Raw genomic sequence first — 16434 nt, forward strand, 5'->3', positions numbered from 1 at the left:
GAGGCGAGCATTGACTTGTATGTGTGGGAGCTCCTGGTGGTAACAATTTTGGTGACACTGATTAGGTTTCTGCACACCATAAAGGAGCTTGCTTGTTGAAAAAGCAACAGTCCTAACAGTACAATCCTTCGCTTTTAGCCTGAAACCAAAAAAGTACTGTCAATCTGTGGGCAGAATTGATTTCCCTTACTTCTAATTTTCACCAACCTCACATTTTCTCTAATCTGTAGAGCCCTCTACAATTTTCTTATTTCAGAATGTTATTAACCTCATATTTCCCATATCTTCAAAGCTCTCCACACTTTGCTAGTTCTGAAATGCTATTACCCTCACATTTTCCCAGATCTAAATATATTAAAAATACCTTGAGTCACTTAACCATTATATCACTAATCCCATACATCTTAAAAAGTGACTGACCAAATAAAAATTCACTTATGCTAATCAAATAAAGTTTGACTGCCACAATCTTCATTTCTAACCACATGCTTCAAAATACAGCAAGCTCGCCCCAGACGCGTGGGTTTCGTTCCAACAATGTCGCGTTCAGCGCGAAACCACGTAAGTTTTAACTACTCCTTATTTTGCTCCCTTGACCCCCTGAATGTGGTGTTTTGCTGTTATCTGTCATTGGTAATCAATATGAAGCACTTTATGTGGTTAGATGGTTTATTTAATGTTATAACTTAAAAATACAGTACTGCACAGCAAAACTTCAACATACAAATACAGAAATAGAGAGAACGTTCGACGAGAACGCGTTCAGGGCGAGCTTACGGTACGGTACTCACTTAGCACATAATACTTACTGGTATAATATTACAGGAAACCTGGAAAAATAGTCATAATATGATATCCCTAGTCAATCTATGAAATGGATTTTATTTAGATTGGGATGAATATGGTTAGATTTAGGTTAAACCCTGGTTAGGTTGGTTAATTATCAATGATTAGATTAGATTAATTTATATTATGTTTTGTCTAAGTAATAACTTTGCCATAATGGTTATTAAACAACCCTATACTACCCAGACCTAACATTATCAAACCTAACCCTGCTTAAATATCTAATACTGTAAAATAACCTCAAGTATAAAGGATATATGAACTACTGGGAAGCTGCTGAATGCAGTGAAGAATATGTATGAGGGTGCTAAGGCTGTAGTGAATGTGGATAGTGAACTGAGTGAATTTTTCTATCTGTAAGGTTGGATTGAAACAAGGATGTGTCATGTCCCCATGGTTGTTCAATCTGTAAATGGATGGGGTTATAAAAGAGACACAAGGTAGGGCAGTGGATGCTGAAGCGACTCTAAAGAGCGAGGGCAGTGTTCAGAAACTCCCTGTACTGTTGCCTGCTGATGATACTGTATTGTTAACTGAAGATGAAAGAGAACTGCAAGGCTTAACGAATAAGTTTGGGAGTGTGTGTAAAAAACAGAATCTAAATGAGAATGTAGGAAAAAGCTATGGTCTTCAGGAGGAATGAAGTCATTGAATGTATACAGTGAGGCTGGATGAGGAGAAAATGGAAAATGTGAGTGCATTTAAGTACTATATATACTTAGGTAAGGTGATGAGTATAAATGGAAGTTTAGAGGGTGAAATGCTTGAAAGGGTACAACAGCAAAGAAAGGTTGCTGGTTCTTTGAAAGCAGTGATAAGAAACAGGGAACTGGACATGGAAGTAAATAAATGTCACTGCATGACAGTACCGACATACCAACTCTATCATATGGAAGTGAAGCTTGGGCCTTGCTGGAAGCACACACGTCAAGAATGAGAGCAGTGGAAATGAATTATCTGAGAGGAGCATGTGGAGTTACATGGAGATACAGATTGACAAATCAGGAAGTGAAGGAGCACTGTGGTTTGAATGTGGTTGCGACAGAATGGGCATTAGGAGAAATACACTGAGGTGGTTTGGCCGTGTGGAGAGGATGGAGAGTGAGAGACTAACGAGGAGTGTATATGCAAGTGAGATGAAGCGGGGGCAAGCAAGGAGGAGACTGAGGATGAGATGGAGGGATGGAGAGGTATATGAGAGAGGGGGGGTAAGCTGGGAGCAAGGCAGTGAAATGGTATTGGACAGGGCAACATGGAGGTGATTTATTTGTGGTCACCCCTTACAGGACCAAGGCATATGACAATAGATAGGCAAGAGTAACCTACCTAACCTACTGCAAGCCAAAGTTAAATAAAATCCATTTCACAAATGACCTGGGCTTTCATAAAATGAATGAGTTCACAGATTCCCTGTAGTATAAAAAGGTACCTGTGAATGGACAACCAAACTTACTTCATATCAGTAACTTGAATATAATACCTATATGTACTGAACAACTGTAACATTAGACACACATTGGTACATCATGAATTACCATATTATGGCTACATGTTTTCAAGAAGTGGCATTCAACAGTGGGTGTCTCTACCACTGAGTTGACTGTTTCCAGATGGCACACATATTTCCCCATTTATGCATCATTACTAGTAAATCATATCTTGCTATCCATTAACTGATTTTGACGCAAACCATTCCACTCCAAACAAAGTACTGAGGCAGTAATTCACATAAAAAGGAGCGAGGAGCACCAAACATATCTACGACGTTGTTGTTGTGCATCAAAGGCACCCTTCCACGGCAGTATGTCATTAAGAAACTGGGAGGATCCGAGGCAAAACAGGTGCAAAAATATACATATGTGCAAAGATATCCTTTCTCTTACTGTCCTATCTATTGCCATGTAGTCTCCATTATATTTAAAGCAAAATTCTTTCAGGCATACTGGTTAGGTTGGGTTAGCTTAGGTTAACTTTTTGCAGTGGCCCTGACATGCTACACCCACAACGTTTACAACATCGTACAACATATTAGCAGCAATTTTTTCACACTGACACATTATAAATATCAAATAATAACATGTGTGTGCATTCTTTATAAACATAAGCCTATTTGAATTTTATATATATATATATATATATATATATATATATATATATATATAGTATACAGTACAGTATATACACACAGGGAGTCTCCAATATACGATGCCCCAATATACGATAATCTGAAGGTACGAAAGTGAAAAATATAGGACAAATTCCCCTATACGGAAGGCATATGCTTCGATGGTACGAAAAGTGGTATGAAAAAATGATTCAAATTTTGGCATGCAACCGACCACAGCTCCACTATCATGTATAGCGAGGCAAGCAACTACCTCTGCTTCATTCCAGTCTGTTCCCACTTCCCAGATGTGTAGTGCGTGCCTTCTGTACTCCCAGAATCTTTCGCACCTTGCATAATGCCACCCAAGCGTTCTTTACCATCATCATCATCATCATCTGTGGAGCCTCTCAAGAAGATGCAACACCAAACCCTGATGCTGAAACGCAAGCTCGAAATTATCAAGAAGCATGAGGAATGCCAGGGCATGAGTGAGATTACCTCACCTGTATATACTGTACAGCACTGTTCTCTGTTTTTTACTCAGTGCAGCAATATGATAAATAAACAACTGGTTAAAGTTCATTTAGCTTTTATTAACATTTCTACTGTAGATTTATGAGCCTACAACCAACCTAGTAAAGTACAGAATAGTTAGTTGACAGTTTTGGGGGGGCTCCTGGAATGCATCTCCTCATTTTCTTAAGTTTCTTATGGGGGAAATGCTTCAATATACACAAAATCTATATATGAAAGATTTTAAAGGTACATAACCCTTTCATTTACCGGGGACTCCCTGTATATATACTGTATACAGCAAGACCTTACTATATTGGACTAACTGGGGACCAAGTCATTCCAAAAAAAGCAAAATTCTGATAAAAGCGACATCCGGACTTCCCCCTGCTAACCTGGACTTTTCCGATATATCAGACATTAGTCCGAATCGCACCAATGGTTTTTAAACTGTTTCCATTACCATTGCAGTCTGTATTATACATTCACTACAATAATCAAATGGTAAAATATATATAATAATACAGTACTGTACACTGATAGACATGTCTTTAATTTACCCTATTGTGGTGAACATGGCTAAAGTGGTCAGGCAGTCCTGACTGCTTCTGGCTTTATTGGACTTTTTCCAATATATAGGAACTTAGTCCGGTAGCTCCTCGATTCAGATAAAAGCAAATTCCGGTCTATTGAAGTCCATTATATCGAGGTTCCACTGTGTGTGTGTATATATATATATATATATATATATATATATATATATATATATATATATGTGTATATATATGTTTATACATTATATATATATATATATATATATATATATATATATATATATATATAGTGTATAAACATATATAGACACATATATATATATATATATATATATATATATATATACATATATATATATATATATATATATATATATATATATATAATGTATAAACATATATATACACATATATATATATATATATATATATATATATGTATATACATATATATACATATATATACGTATATATTTTTTTTTTTTTTTTTTATGCGAGGAAGAAGGAACCAAAGGCCATGAGCCCGCAGTAACAGTTCCCTCCAAGAGAAAAACAAAATACAATAGAGAGCCAAATTCAAGATCCGATCATTTTGAGATGCCTGGACACACTGCGTTTGAAAGACTGGAGATCATAGGCAGGAGGAAATACAGACAGAGGAGACAGTTCCAGAGCTGACCTGTTGCATGAATGAAAGACTGGGAGTAACGGTTAACTCTTGCATTAGAGAGTTGGACAGAAAAGGGATGAGAGTTTGCTGCCAGACGGGTGCTACGCGCCCGTCGTAGAGGTGGAGGAATGCAAGCAGACAGTTCAGAGGAGCAGTGACCATTAAAGTAGCGATAGAAAAGAGATAAAGATGCAACAGTGCGGCGAAGAGACAGAGGTTGAAGGGAGTCAGTAAGAGGAGGAGAGTTAATGAGACGAAAAGCCTTTGACTCCACCCTATTGAGAAGAGCTGTATGTGGGGAGCCTCCCCACACATGAGAGTTGTACTCCACACAGGGGCGGATAAAACCCCTGTATAGAGTCAACTATATATATATATATACACACACACAGTACACTCACGATACAACGAACTACATGGTACCAGATCCTTGTTGTTAAAGCCGATAGTACATTAAAGCCAAATACTAGGCTGTTCAGTAATTTCTCAAGCATCACGGCTTTTACCAAACATAGATCATTAAATATAGAGTGTTGTTTGGCCATACAGTTGTATATAATAACATACAGCTAGGTCTAAATGGCTCTTTTTCCTTAATAAATGCTTTTTTTATGCCTCCTCTCACGACGCTGGTCACCCAGAGATTGATGCGGCATTCTGCGGGATCACGCACATGTATATAGGGACACCATGGTGGTCGGTGTTTCCCTCCCGTCCATTCTTTTACTGAACAAAATTTGTTACAAGAACATAAAGTTTGGCCAGCTAAAGGTGGTTGTTAAAACAGAAGTTCGTTAAGAGGGCTCAGTACATCGAGGGTTTACTGTATAAACGGGTATATTTTTTTGAGCCGGTTTAGCCTCAGATTCTCTATAACACAAGCCCTGCCCTTCCACAGCTTGGGCAACTAAAATCCGCCTCTCCTTAAAGGCACTAATGGGGACTGTTTTCAAATATGGCAACGCCCAGTGGGGCTTCTGAGTATGGGCCTTTCACAAAAAGGCGACACACACAGTACCTTTGCCACAAAAGGCACTTTCAAATGCTTTCAGTATTTGACCCCTAGTCGTGATTTATTTGTCTTTAAATACCTGAAAATTTTTACAACATTTCCAGGATTTAAATCAATATTCTCCAAACAACTGTTAGCTTTTAAAATTACTTGTGGGAACACATCTCTCTTGTAAACACTGAGATGAAAATCTGCTAAAACCCTGACTTTCTGTTGATCATTCTCAGTTAATTTATTCATCCTATCATCCACATACAAACCAGGAATTGATAATCTTATTCTGGTTCTTTTATTAACATATTTCCAACATTTCTAAAGATTTTCAGAGATAACAAAAAGGAAATCTCCATATTCCTTAACTGTAATGAGTATAAAGTAAAGCATCCACCATTGAGCTAACCTTGAAATCCCCTTCAATGTAATCTCCACTGATAGAGCAAAGGTGGCTTATCCAAGGTACAAAATTAAAGTCCTTTGTGAAAACTATAGGTTCATAGACTCCTTTGAATCACGAAAAAAACATTATCAAAACTTACAGCTCTACATTTATGGTCGAAGACGGTGATTGCCTTACTTTATCCTAAGCGTCTGCTCTGGTTCATCTAATTAGAGGTCATACATAAGGCTATACATACCAGTACGCTATAATGAAACAAGAACCACAGCTTACTCGGCATCCCGCCCTCCATGTTTACACTTCTCACAGGACGCTTACACCCTGATCTCCCCCTTACTTCTGTTAAAATAATATGGTACATTACATTCAATACTCTGCAGAATTTATAAAACCTGAGTCATTTTATATTATAGCCTACTCTCATCGACGTTCATCCAACATTGTTATGGTTATCTATTTTGATTAAAAATTTTGCTACACCAAACTTTAATGATTTCTGAAGCAATAAACTTTTTTTTTTTTTTTACTAAATATAATATACATAAGTGTTGGGCCCCAGTGCTGTAAAATGGCAAAATAATGCTATTTTACATGCTGTCGTCGGCAGTCAAAATAATTTTTAAACGGCCGACACTACTTTTTTTTTTTAATGACCCCAGTACGTGCAGATGAAAAACATATTACTTAAATCTGCACCACGAATGTTATCAAATAAACATGCTGGATAAGTGGCGAATCGACTACCCATACGGAGCAAACAGTTTGTCATACTTGCGGCAGTGGATGAAAGCCACTGCCACTCCAAAAATATAATTTCACATTGGAATCATATGGGTACCCACAGTTTCGGTTGCGATACACTTGCTTTTGCGCACGTGCAACAGCAAATAACCCAAGGTAGTGATCAGGTTGTCCTATTGAAGGACTGGAATGGTTGCTAAGATGGCGGCTCAGTTAACACGTCATACCTTACTGAGCAACAATGAATTACAAGAGAACCGTGTTAATATTATTAATAAACATCAGTCAAATATGTGACAACACAAATACTGAGTTGGTGTTAACATGAAGATTACCAAAAATAAGAAAAATCATAGTTACATCGCCTCAGTTGCCTGCTAGCGCGTCCTCCTCCTCCGAAATCTATCGTATGAGAGGGCCGTTCCGGGATTCAGGGATTCAAATGATTCGAAAAGGGTGAATTCGGCTGTGAAGATTCTCAAATGAATCCATACGTAGGCCTGTAATATTACTGACCCTTTGCTTGAAGTTAGGTTATGTAAGCTAACGAAACAATAATGAGACTGTTGTAGTTTAAGCTGCAACATGAAATGAAATTCTGTATTCTGGGGCCAACAATTTAATCGTGATAGTATTTTTTAGCGGTCTAAGCTTCTCCCGAGCATGGTACAATTCTTTAAACGAGAAAAGTAGGTATTTCGGAGTTAAAGGTTCGAATACGGGGGACGAATTCAAATGGCGGGGAGAGAGAGAGAGAGAGAGAGAGAATATTTCCGTGTTTCTCGTTTACCAAAAAGTTATGCGTGAAAAATAATCCTGACCTTTCTTTCATTTTAGTAGGCTGGAGGAGGAAAGGGAATGGCAGAAATTTCCAATGTGTCTAGTTCTTTCTCCAAACGAAAATGTAACACAGAGGACACACACAAACACACACAAATCGTCTGGAGGTAGCGTGAATAAACTAAGAAAAATTATTATGAATGAGTTAATGAAGACCAAACCTAATCCCCTAAAGTTCTATCTATCTATCTATCTATTGCCAGACGCCTCAATCCCGTAAGGGGTGGCCACAAACAAATTACCACCACGTCGCCCGGTCCCCTTCCATTTCACTGCCCTGCTCCCAGCTCACAACCCCTCTCTCATATACCTCTCCGCTTCATCCCTCCCTCTTCCCCCCTCCACCTCACTCGCATACACTCTCCTCGTTAGTCTCTCGCTCTCCATCCTCCCCACATGGCCAAACAACCTCAGTGTATTTCTCCTAACGTTTTCAATCACATCCAAACCACAAAACTCCTTCACTTACTCATTTGTCAGTCTCTCTCTCCATGTAACTCTTCATGCGCCTATCAAATAACTCATTTTCACTGCTCTCACTCTTGACTTGTGTCCTTGCAACAAGGTCCAAGCTTCACTTCCAAATGTTAGAGTTGGTATCACAGTACTGTCATGCAGTAACTTTTTTACTTCCATGCTCACTTCCGTTTCTTATCACAGCTTTCAAAGAACCAACAACCTTTCTTCCTTGTTGTACCCTTTCAAGCACTTCACTCCCCAGACTTTACTCATCACACTACGCAAGTACTTTAATGCACTTACATCTTCCTTTTCCTCATCATCCAACATCACCGTACATCCAGTGACAATGTCGAAGACCATAACTTTACTCTTCCCTACAGTCACCTTAAGATTCCGCATCTTACTCTTTCAAACTCATTCACCAAGCCTTGCAGTTCTCCTTCGTCTTCACTTAACAATACAGTATCATTTGCAAAAAACAGTACAGGGAGTTTCCAAACGTTGCCCCGCTCCAACATCCACTGCCCTACCTTGTATCTCTTTTATAAGACCATTCATATACTATACAGACTGAACAACCATGAAGACATGACACATCCCTGTTTCAATACAACATTCAAATAGGAAAATTCACTCAATTCACTATCCACACGCACTGCATTCTTAGCACCCTCATACATACTCTTCACGGCATTCAACACCTTCCCATTTACTCCTTCAATGTTTTCCACATTCCTTGTCTCTCCACCCTGTCATATGCTTTCTCCAAATCCATGAAGGCCGTATACAACTTCCTTCCCTTCTCTAGAAAGTTTTCCACTAAAGATCTAAGAATAAATATCTGATCTACACCTCTTCCCTTCCTAAAACCTCCCTGTTCTTCTTTTTTCATAGTGCTACTGTTATTTCCCTAACTCTGTCAGTAAGTATCCTACCACATACTTTTCCTATTACACTAAGACAAATGCCCCTATGATTACCACACACTTCTTTTTCCCCTTTTCCTTTGTGCAGGGGAATAATTATACCTGACTTTCAATCCTCCGGGACTCATGCCTTCCTCCCAGGCCAATCTACACATCTTCCTTATCCATTCTACTACTATCTCTCCCCCATGCTTCAGCATTTGTCATCACGAAGAGGTGTCATTTAAAGAAGGTAAAGCCGTAGTACTATGTCACTGCAAAAGAACGAAAATCTGGGCCAAGTTTAGGTGAAGAGTAAATGATGCTAGTCACGGAAAAGTGCTATGGAAAAACTGTAAACCCATATATACGAAATAGGCTGAAAAAAGACAATCTGGGCCAGGTTAAGGTGAAAAATAATCGGAAAAATTGTGGCAATGGCGTCCTGGGGTTGAAAGGGTTAATTTACCTGTCTGCATATCTATATTTACTTCTCTGTATATACTGATGTCTGCCTGTGTATCTATATTTATCCCCTCAACTTCGAAAACTCTGGATGCGAACCAACGCCGGAACTTAGACCCCTGAAGCCATGTCCTAAGAATCTGTGATTGAAAAAATTCTGGATTCGAACCCTTCCTCGAACTCAAACCCCTGAATCCACGTCCTCAGGCTAAAGAATTTGTGATCGAGAAAATTCTGATTTCCACTGGCTAAACAAAGCACAGCTGCACAAGCACCAACATATTAAGAAACGGGTTTTTCGTTACAGCGCGATTGAATAACGAAAGGGAGCGGTAACGAAACAGGTGTACCCCATCACAAGAAAAAGTAATACATAAAATAATAAATAAGATTTACAGTATTAAAGTCAGGAGCACTGAAATTATGTGCACATAGCCTAAGCAGAAGAGAGCGTGCTTAGATGGATATGGTCATGTCGAACGGGTGTGAATAGATTGGTGCATGAAAATGTTTGGCCTATATCTGAGTTTGAAGGTGAAAGGAGGCGTGATAGGGCAAGAATGTGGATAGATGTGGTGAGAGAGAGAGAGAGAGAGAGAGAGAGAGAGAGAGAGAGAGAGAGAGAGAGAGACGTAAGCTGATGAGACGGCTGGATGAACACCGCACAATAGAGATGTGTACAACAAGGATTTGGCACCCTTTTTTAACTTAACACTCACCGTATAGGTAAATACTGATGCTGTGTGTGGTGAGGCCAGGTGACGCCAGGATTCCGGAGGCTTGAAGGGTGAATGTATGCGTGTGGACCTTTTCATCGGACCAGCTGCCGAATAGTTCTACTATCTGTACCCTACATATCCCCCACTTGATGATGGTGGTGTGGTGGTGATGTTTAAGTTAGATATGTAAGGAAAACGGTTATGTAACAAAGAGAAAAAAATGGCAGTTCAAGGAAGGGTCAATCTCTCCATGTAATCACAAGATATACAAGATGAGCCAAAAGTTACTTTACCATAGCCTAATATTATTTGATTAACACAGTTACATTACAACCAAAACAGTCATAGTCAGCTTCAAAATTAATTTGGATGCAAGATGGTGCACCTGTTCACTATGGTAGGAATGTGCGAGAATTTCTCGGCAACACTTTCGACACATGGATTGGAAGAAGGGATACTGCTGAGTGGCCTCCAAGGTCACATGACCATGTGACTTCGCAGTTTGGGTGATGATCAAAGAAAGAGTTTACAAGACAAGGCCTAGAAGTCTTCATGAACTGAAAGAAAGATTAACAGCAGAATTTGACAACTCGAAAAATGATCATGAGTTGAGGAGAATTTGCCACTGTGTCAAGGAGGTGCCAATTCTGTTCTGGGGAAGGAGGTCATTTTGAACGAGGGATAGAAGATACGTGTGTGTGTGTGTGTGTGTGTGTGTGTGTGTGTGTGTGTGTGTGTGTGAGAGAGAGAGAGAGAGAGAGAGAGAGAGAGAGAGAGAGAGAGAGAAGGGGGGGGGGCAATTTAGGTAGTTCAAGGAATAACAATTGTCCTAGTAACCACAGAAAACCCATGACTTAGACATATTTAGGTCACGACATGTACAAGATAATGGCGATTGTATAAAATGTTAGTTCAAGGAAAGACAATCACCCTCGTAACCACATGAAGAGTGAAAGCTTTCATGAGGTACGACTTAAACAAGAAACCTGGTGACGTTATATATACATAATAAAAAATATATATATAAGTTCAAGGCGTGACAATCCCCCTTAGCAACCAGAGAATGATGGTAATGATGAGTTTTATGGTGGGTTTGGCTCCATCGTCGACGTACGGCCACATGATGTCAAAGATCACCCGTAGGTCCCTCTCGAGCCGTCCTGCGTCTACGTCCCCACTCTGAAACAGCCCTAGTAGCCTATGTCTCCGGCAGCCACCTCCACCCTTAAATACGCACAAACCAGAAGAGTGGTGAAGAAAAGATAAACAAAACACGGAACAGAATAAGCCAGTGGTGGAGGGACAGCAGAAAAACAAAATCATACGCGGACAGCAGAACAGTGGTGAACATAAAAACTAAAGAACACACGGAGAGCAAAACAAGCCTGGTGGAGGGACAGCAGAAAAGAAACAGAACACGCGGAGCAGACAAAAAAGATGAAATAAGCAGAAAAATGGTGAAACAAATAAAAAAAAGAACACTGACGGCAAAATAGAGCAGTGGTGAGGAAAAGAAGAAAACAGAGATGAACAAAGATCAACGAAACAGGGAAGGAAGGAAAGGAATAATGAAAAACTAGTACCAAACCATAAATTAGCTATATGGCACTAAGGCTGGCGTTGAAGTGGTTTTGGCGATGATGTGGCTTGGTGAGGAAACGGGATGGCATTAAAACACACGGAGAAAGAATGGATCAGCGTCAATGGCAGGTCCTCCAACTGTCATAAAACCAAGTGTCTGACATGACAGAAGTTGAGGGAAAATAATGGCCGGAAGAAAGAAGGAAATATCAAGATGAGACGGAAGAGAAGAGCACAGTAAGGAGAGAAAGACTGGAGACAAAAAGGCCCCTTTTAGTCGCCTCTTACGACAAGCAGGGATACTGGGGAAGTATTCTAAGCCCCCCTTCCCCAGGGGGAACGAAACAAGGAAGAAAAACAACGAGCAACCACAGCAGAGAAAAGAAAAACAAAGAATAAAAAAAAAAAGACCAACAACAATGAAGAACATGCAAAAAGAACGTACGACGAAATGGAGACAAGAATGAAAAAGAACGAAATACAATGCTTAAAATCTAAGACACATCGGACTGAAGGTGGTTATGGGGCTAACTCAAGATCTCTGGGTAAATTTGAAAGTGTTACTTTTAAAATTAAGATAGCTATTTAATACGTTGTGATAGTCAGGATACTCACAACATTAGCCTACTTCCTGTGGTGGTAACTAGGATAAGATGTTCTCCACACCCTCCACAAAACCGTCCAACCACGGTAAAAGAATGGGATCTGATGATAAAATACAAGCACTGGGATACAATATAGTTCATTCATTTTAACTAAGCTGAGATTTCCGTCCTTTAGCAGCTTACTTCCTGTAGCCCAGTGGTGGAACAAGACAATACAGCGGCTCAACATCTTTCCCTAAAGTGAAGTCTAGTTTTCTCACAGAGGGTCAAAAGTTATCTGTATGTACAAATTTCCCCACTGGCTAAACGACCCCCTGCAACTTACCTGTAGGATCTCCTCATCGGTGATGCCCAAGAGGTGTAAGGTGATCAGCAGAACATCCAGAAGGCCCTTCGTGTCTTCGTTGTTCGCTAGCAGGTTTTTCAGAAAGGTTTCGCCCTTATTCGTCAGCAGGTCCTGCTTGACTCCTTTAATCATCAGCGGACCCTTCGTGTCCCCCATATTGGTCAGCAGGTCTTTCGTAATACCATTACTCGTTAACAGCTCAAGGGAATTATGAACTACATCTTGTACCCGAAGCAGCAGGGTCGTCATCGCCTGCTGCCCTCCACTGCCATGACGCTGAAGACTCCTGCTACAGCAGGGGAAGGGGCAGCAGTAACACCAGCGGCCAGCAGGAGGACACCAAAACAGGGGATCCAGGTGGTCACTGTTCTGCCGCCCCTGCCAAACACAAGCCATTATGCGTACTAGACATACATTAACGAACATTAGCATACATATATACATAGTGAGAGAGAGAGAGAGAGAGAGAGAGAGAGAGAGAGAGAGAGAGAGAGAGAGAGAGAATCATTAATAATAATTAACTAAAAATTATGCCCTTGGTTTACTGCCTAATTTTTTAAATTATTTTTAATACTTCTTTACGTTCAGCCACTCACACAGGCTAATCTGATATTTTTATTTCTCAGGGGTATGAGTTTGGGAGTAAGAAGCGGAATCTTAAGGTGAATGTTATGGTCTTTAAGGTCACTAAATGTACAATAAGACTGGATGAGGAAATAGAAATATGTGAGTATGTTTAAGAACCCTACTTGCGTAGTGTGATGAGTGAGGATGGAAGTTTAGAGGCTGAAGTGCTTGAAAGGGTACAACAACGAAGAAAGGTTGCTGGTTCTTTGAAAGCAGTGGTAAGGAACAGGGAAGTGAGCGTGGAAGTAAAAGTCACTGCATGACAGTATTGTGATACCAACTCTTAACGTATGAAAGTGAAGCTTGGACCTTGCTGGAAGGACACAAGAGTGAAAGAAGCGGAAATGAGTTGAGAGGAGCATGTGGAGTAACATGGAGAGAGAGGGAGAGACTGACAAATAAGGAAGAAAGAAGTGGAAATGAGTTGAGAGGAGCATGTGGAGTAACATAGAGACAGACTGACAAATGAGGAAGTGAAGGAGCTCTGTGGTGTGGATGTGGATTATACAAAGCGTTAGGAGAAATACACTGAGGTGGTTTGGCCACGTGGAGAGGATTGAGAGCAAGAGACTAACGAGGAGTGTATGCGAGTGAGGTGGAGGGGGGGAGAAGGAGGGGGAGGCCGAGGATGAGATGAAGGGATGGAGTGGAGAGGTATATGAGAGATGGGGGTATGATCTGGGAGCAAGGCAATGAATTGACATTGGACAGGGCGACATGGAGGTGATTCATTTGTGCCCACCCCTTACAGGATTGAGGCGTCTGGCAATAGATAAACAGAATAGGACTATTCATTTTTAGAGATTATTCAAACTGAAGAAATTATGGTGTTCATTTACTCCATCAGTACTGCACCGATACAGTGAGGCGGTGGAGCTGACCCACTACACAAACGTCCATCATCTTCCTCACCATACCCCGTAAAGAGGGTGGCGAGCTGAAGGAGAGGGACGGCGTCAGCCTGCAGTCCGTTGGGTTCATAAGGTGAACCTGAGGCTACTATTACTACTGTAATCTACTACTACCACTACCACCACCAACACAGCTATTACTACTACTACTACCACCACCACCACAACTATTACTACTACCACCCCTTCAATGCAAGAGGTCTTCCAAAAATCCAAATACAGGTAAAATGATCTACAGGCAGGAAGAATAATTCGCCAGATGGCTGGAGTTAAACACATTTTACATGTTGCTGTCCGTGGTTCATCTCTCCGTATGAACGGCGCATTCTCATACCACCTGCTTGGTTCCCCATACCTTATCACTGCACCTGATAGTGTGTGTGTGTGTGTGTGTGTGTGTGTGTGTGTGTGTGTGTGAACGGGGTATGTGAATGATGCATGTGTGCATATGTACGACTAGGCACGCGTATGTACGTATGAATGTGAACAACGTGGACGTGCGCGTGCATATGTACCTATGTAAGTGAATGACGTGTGCGTATGTATGAGAACCACGTGTGCGCATCTATAGGTAACAAGATGTGAACGAAGCATGAGAGAGAGAGAGAGAGAGAGAGAGAGAGAGACGGGTGTGTGGGGGGGAGGGAAGGCTAGCGGAAACTAGCCACGGGTCTACAGTTACAAAAGTCATAGTTCTGGCAGTTACCACTATATTAATCCAGCATCACCATCCCTCCTGTTTCCTGGAATAATGATTTGTTATACCATCATTCAGTCGGTCTCTTCTGTGCCATCCAGATTTTAAGAAATCATCTGGGTTTCAAGTTTGTCTGCCATCTTAACATAAAGCCATGTCATCAATATAAAAATGCATCAACCAAGACGATAAACTACTCGCAGAAACTGTGAACAGAACTGAACCTATATCAAAGCCTTGAGGATCTCCAAACAGAAGGGAAAGTGTGCTATGTGTTGTCTACAATCAATCACGGAGATTTAAAACATGAACAATCACCAACTCTATCGTTATCTGTAGCCAGACGTCATAATCCCGATAGGGGTTGGCCATTGTCTCTGAGTTACAGTTGTTGTTTTATAAGGGACACTAACCTTCCATCAGCCCACTTGTTGACATGTAGGGAACACGTTGGAGTTGGTTATATGGTTACCACCCTGCGTTATAAATGGTTTCCTGGCTTACAGGAAACCATTAGGCTTGTCACTCAATATAAAAGCCACCTGAGGAGGAGAATAATAAAGTGACAAAAAAAAAATGGGAAATATAGGAAGAGACGAGAGCATACACAAAAAGAATGATAAAGGTGAAGGGAGATGTAGGCAGCATTACAAGAAGTGAGTGGATGATGGTCGCCACCACCTACCACATACAATGTACTAATTAAGACAACCACAACATACGCCACATACACTAAAATCAGACACATGTACATAGCACTTCCAAGCTAATCATTCTCGCTTCGTCGAGTGCATAATACATTCTATCATCCTGTCTTTTTTCCCACAAGTGTTGGGTAGGGCAGGATTCAGAAAACAAGGAACAAAGCACATGAGAAAACTAAAATCACCACCACCTAGTGCAATAGGCCATACATCATTCGTGGTACAACCTCATAGGCCTAACCATATGCACATATTTTGTGTAGATGCATTTCACATTCACCTGCCTGGTAAGGGTCAGTTATACAATCATGTCTCAACTTTCATATCTTGCTCTTACACACATACCATATCCATCAGTATTCTTGGCCTTCCATGCACCCTCCACCTACACATCATTCAGGCTCCTGGAATCATGGTACAACGTCATAGGCCTAACCATATGCACATATTTTGTGTAGATGCATTTCACATTCACCTGTCTGGTAAGGGTCAGTTATACAATCATGTCTCAACTTCCATATCTTGCTCTTACACACACACCATATCCATCAGTATTCTTAGCCTTCCATGCACCCTCCACCTTCACACCCTCACATCATTCAGGCTCCTGGAATCATGGTACAACCTCATAGGCCTAACCATATGCACATACTTTGTGTAAATGCATTTCACATTCACCTGCCTGGTAAGGGTCAGTTATACAATCATGTCTAACTTCCATATCTTGCTCTT

This window comes from Coenobita brevimanus, chromosome 69, assembly GCF_032717465.1.
Source record: "Coenobita brevimanus isolate Jiangsu-jjx chromosome 69, ASM3271746v2, whole genome shotgun sequence".
NCBI classification, from domain to species: domain Eukaryota; kingdom Metazoa; phylum Arthropoda; class Malacostraca; order Decapoda; family Coenobitidae; genus Coenobita; species Coenobita brevimanus.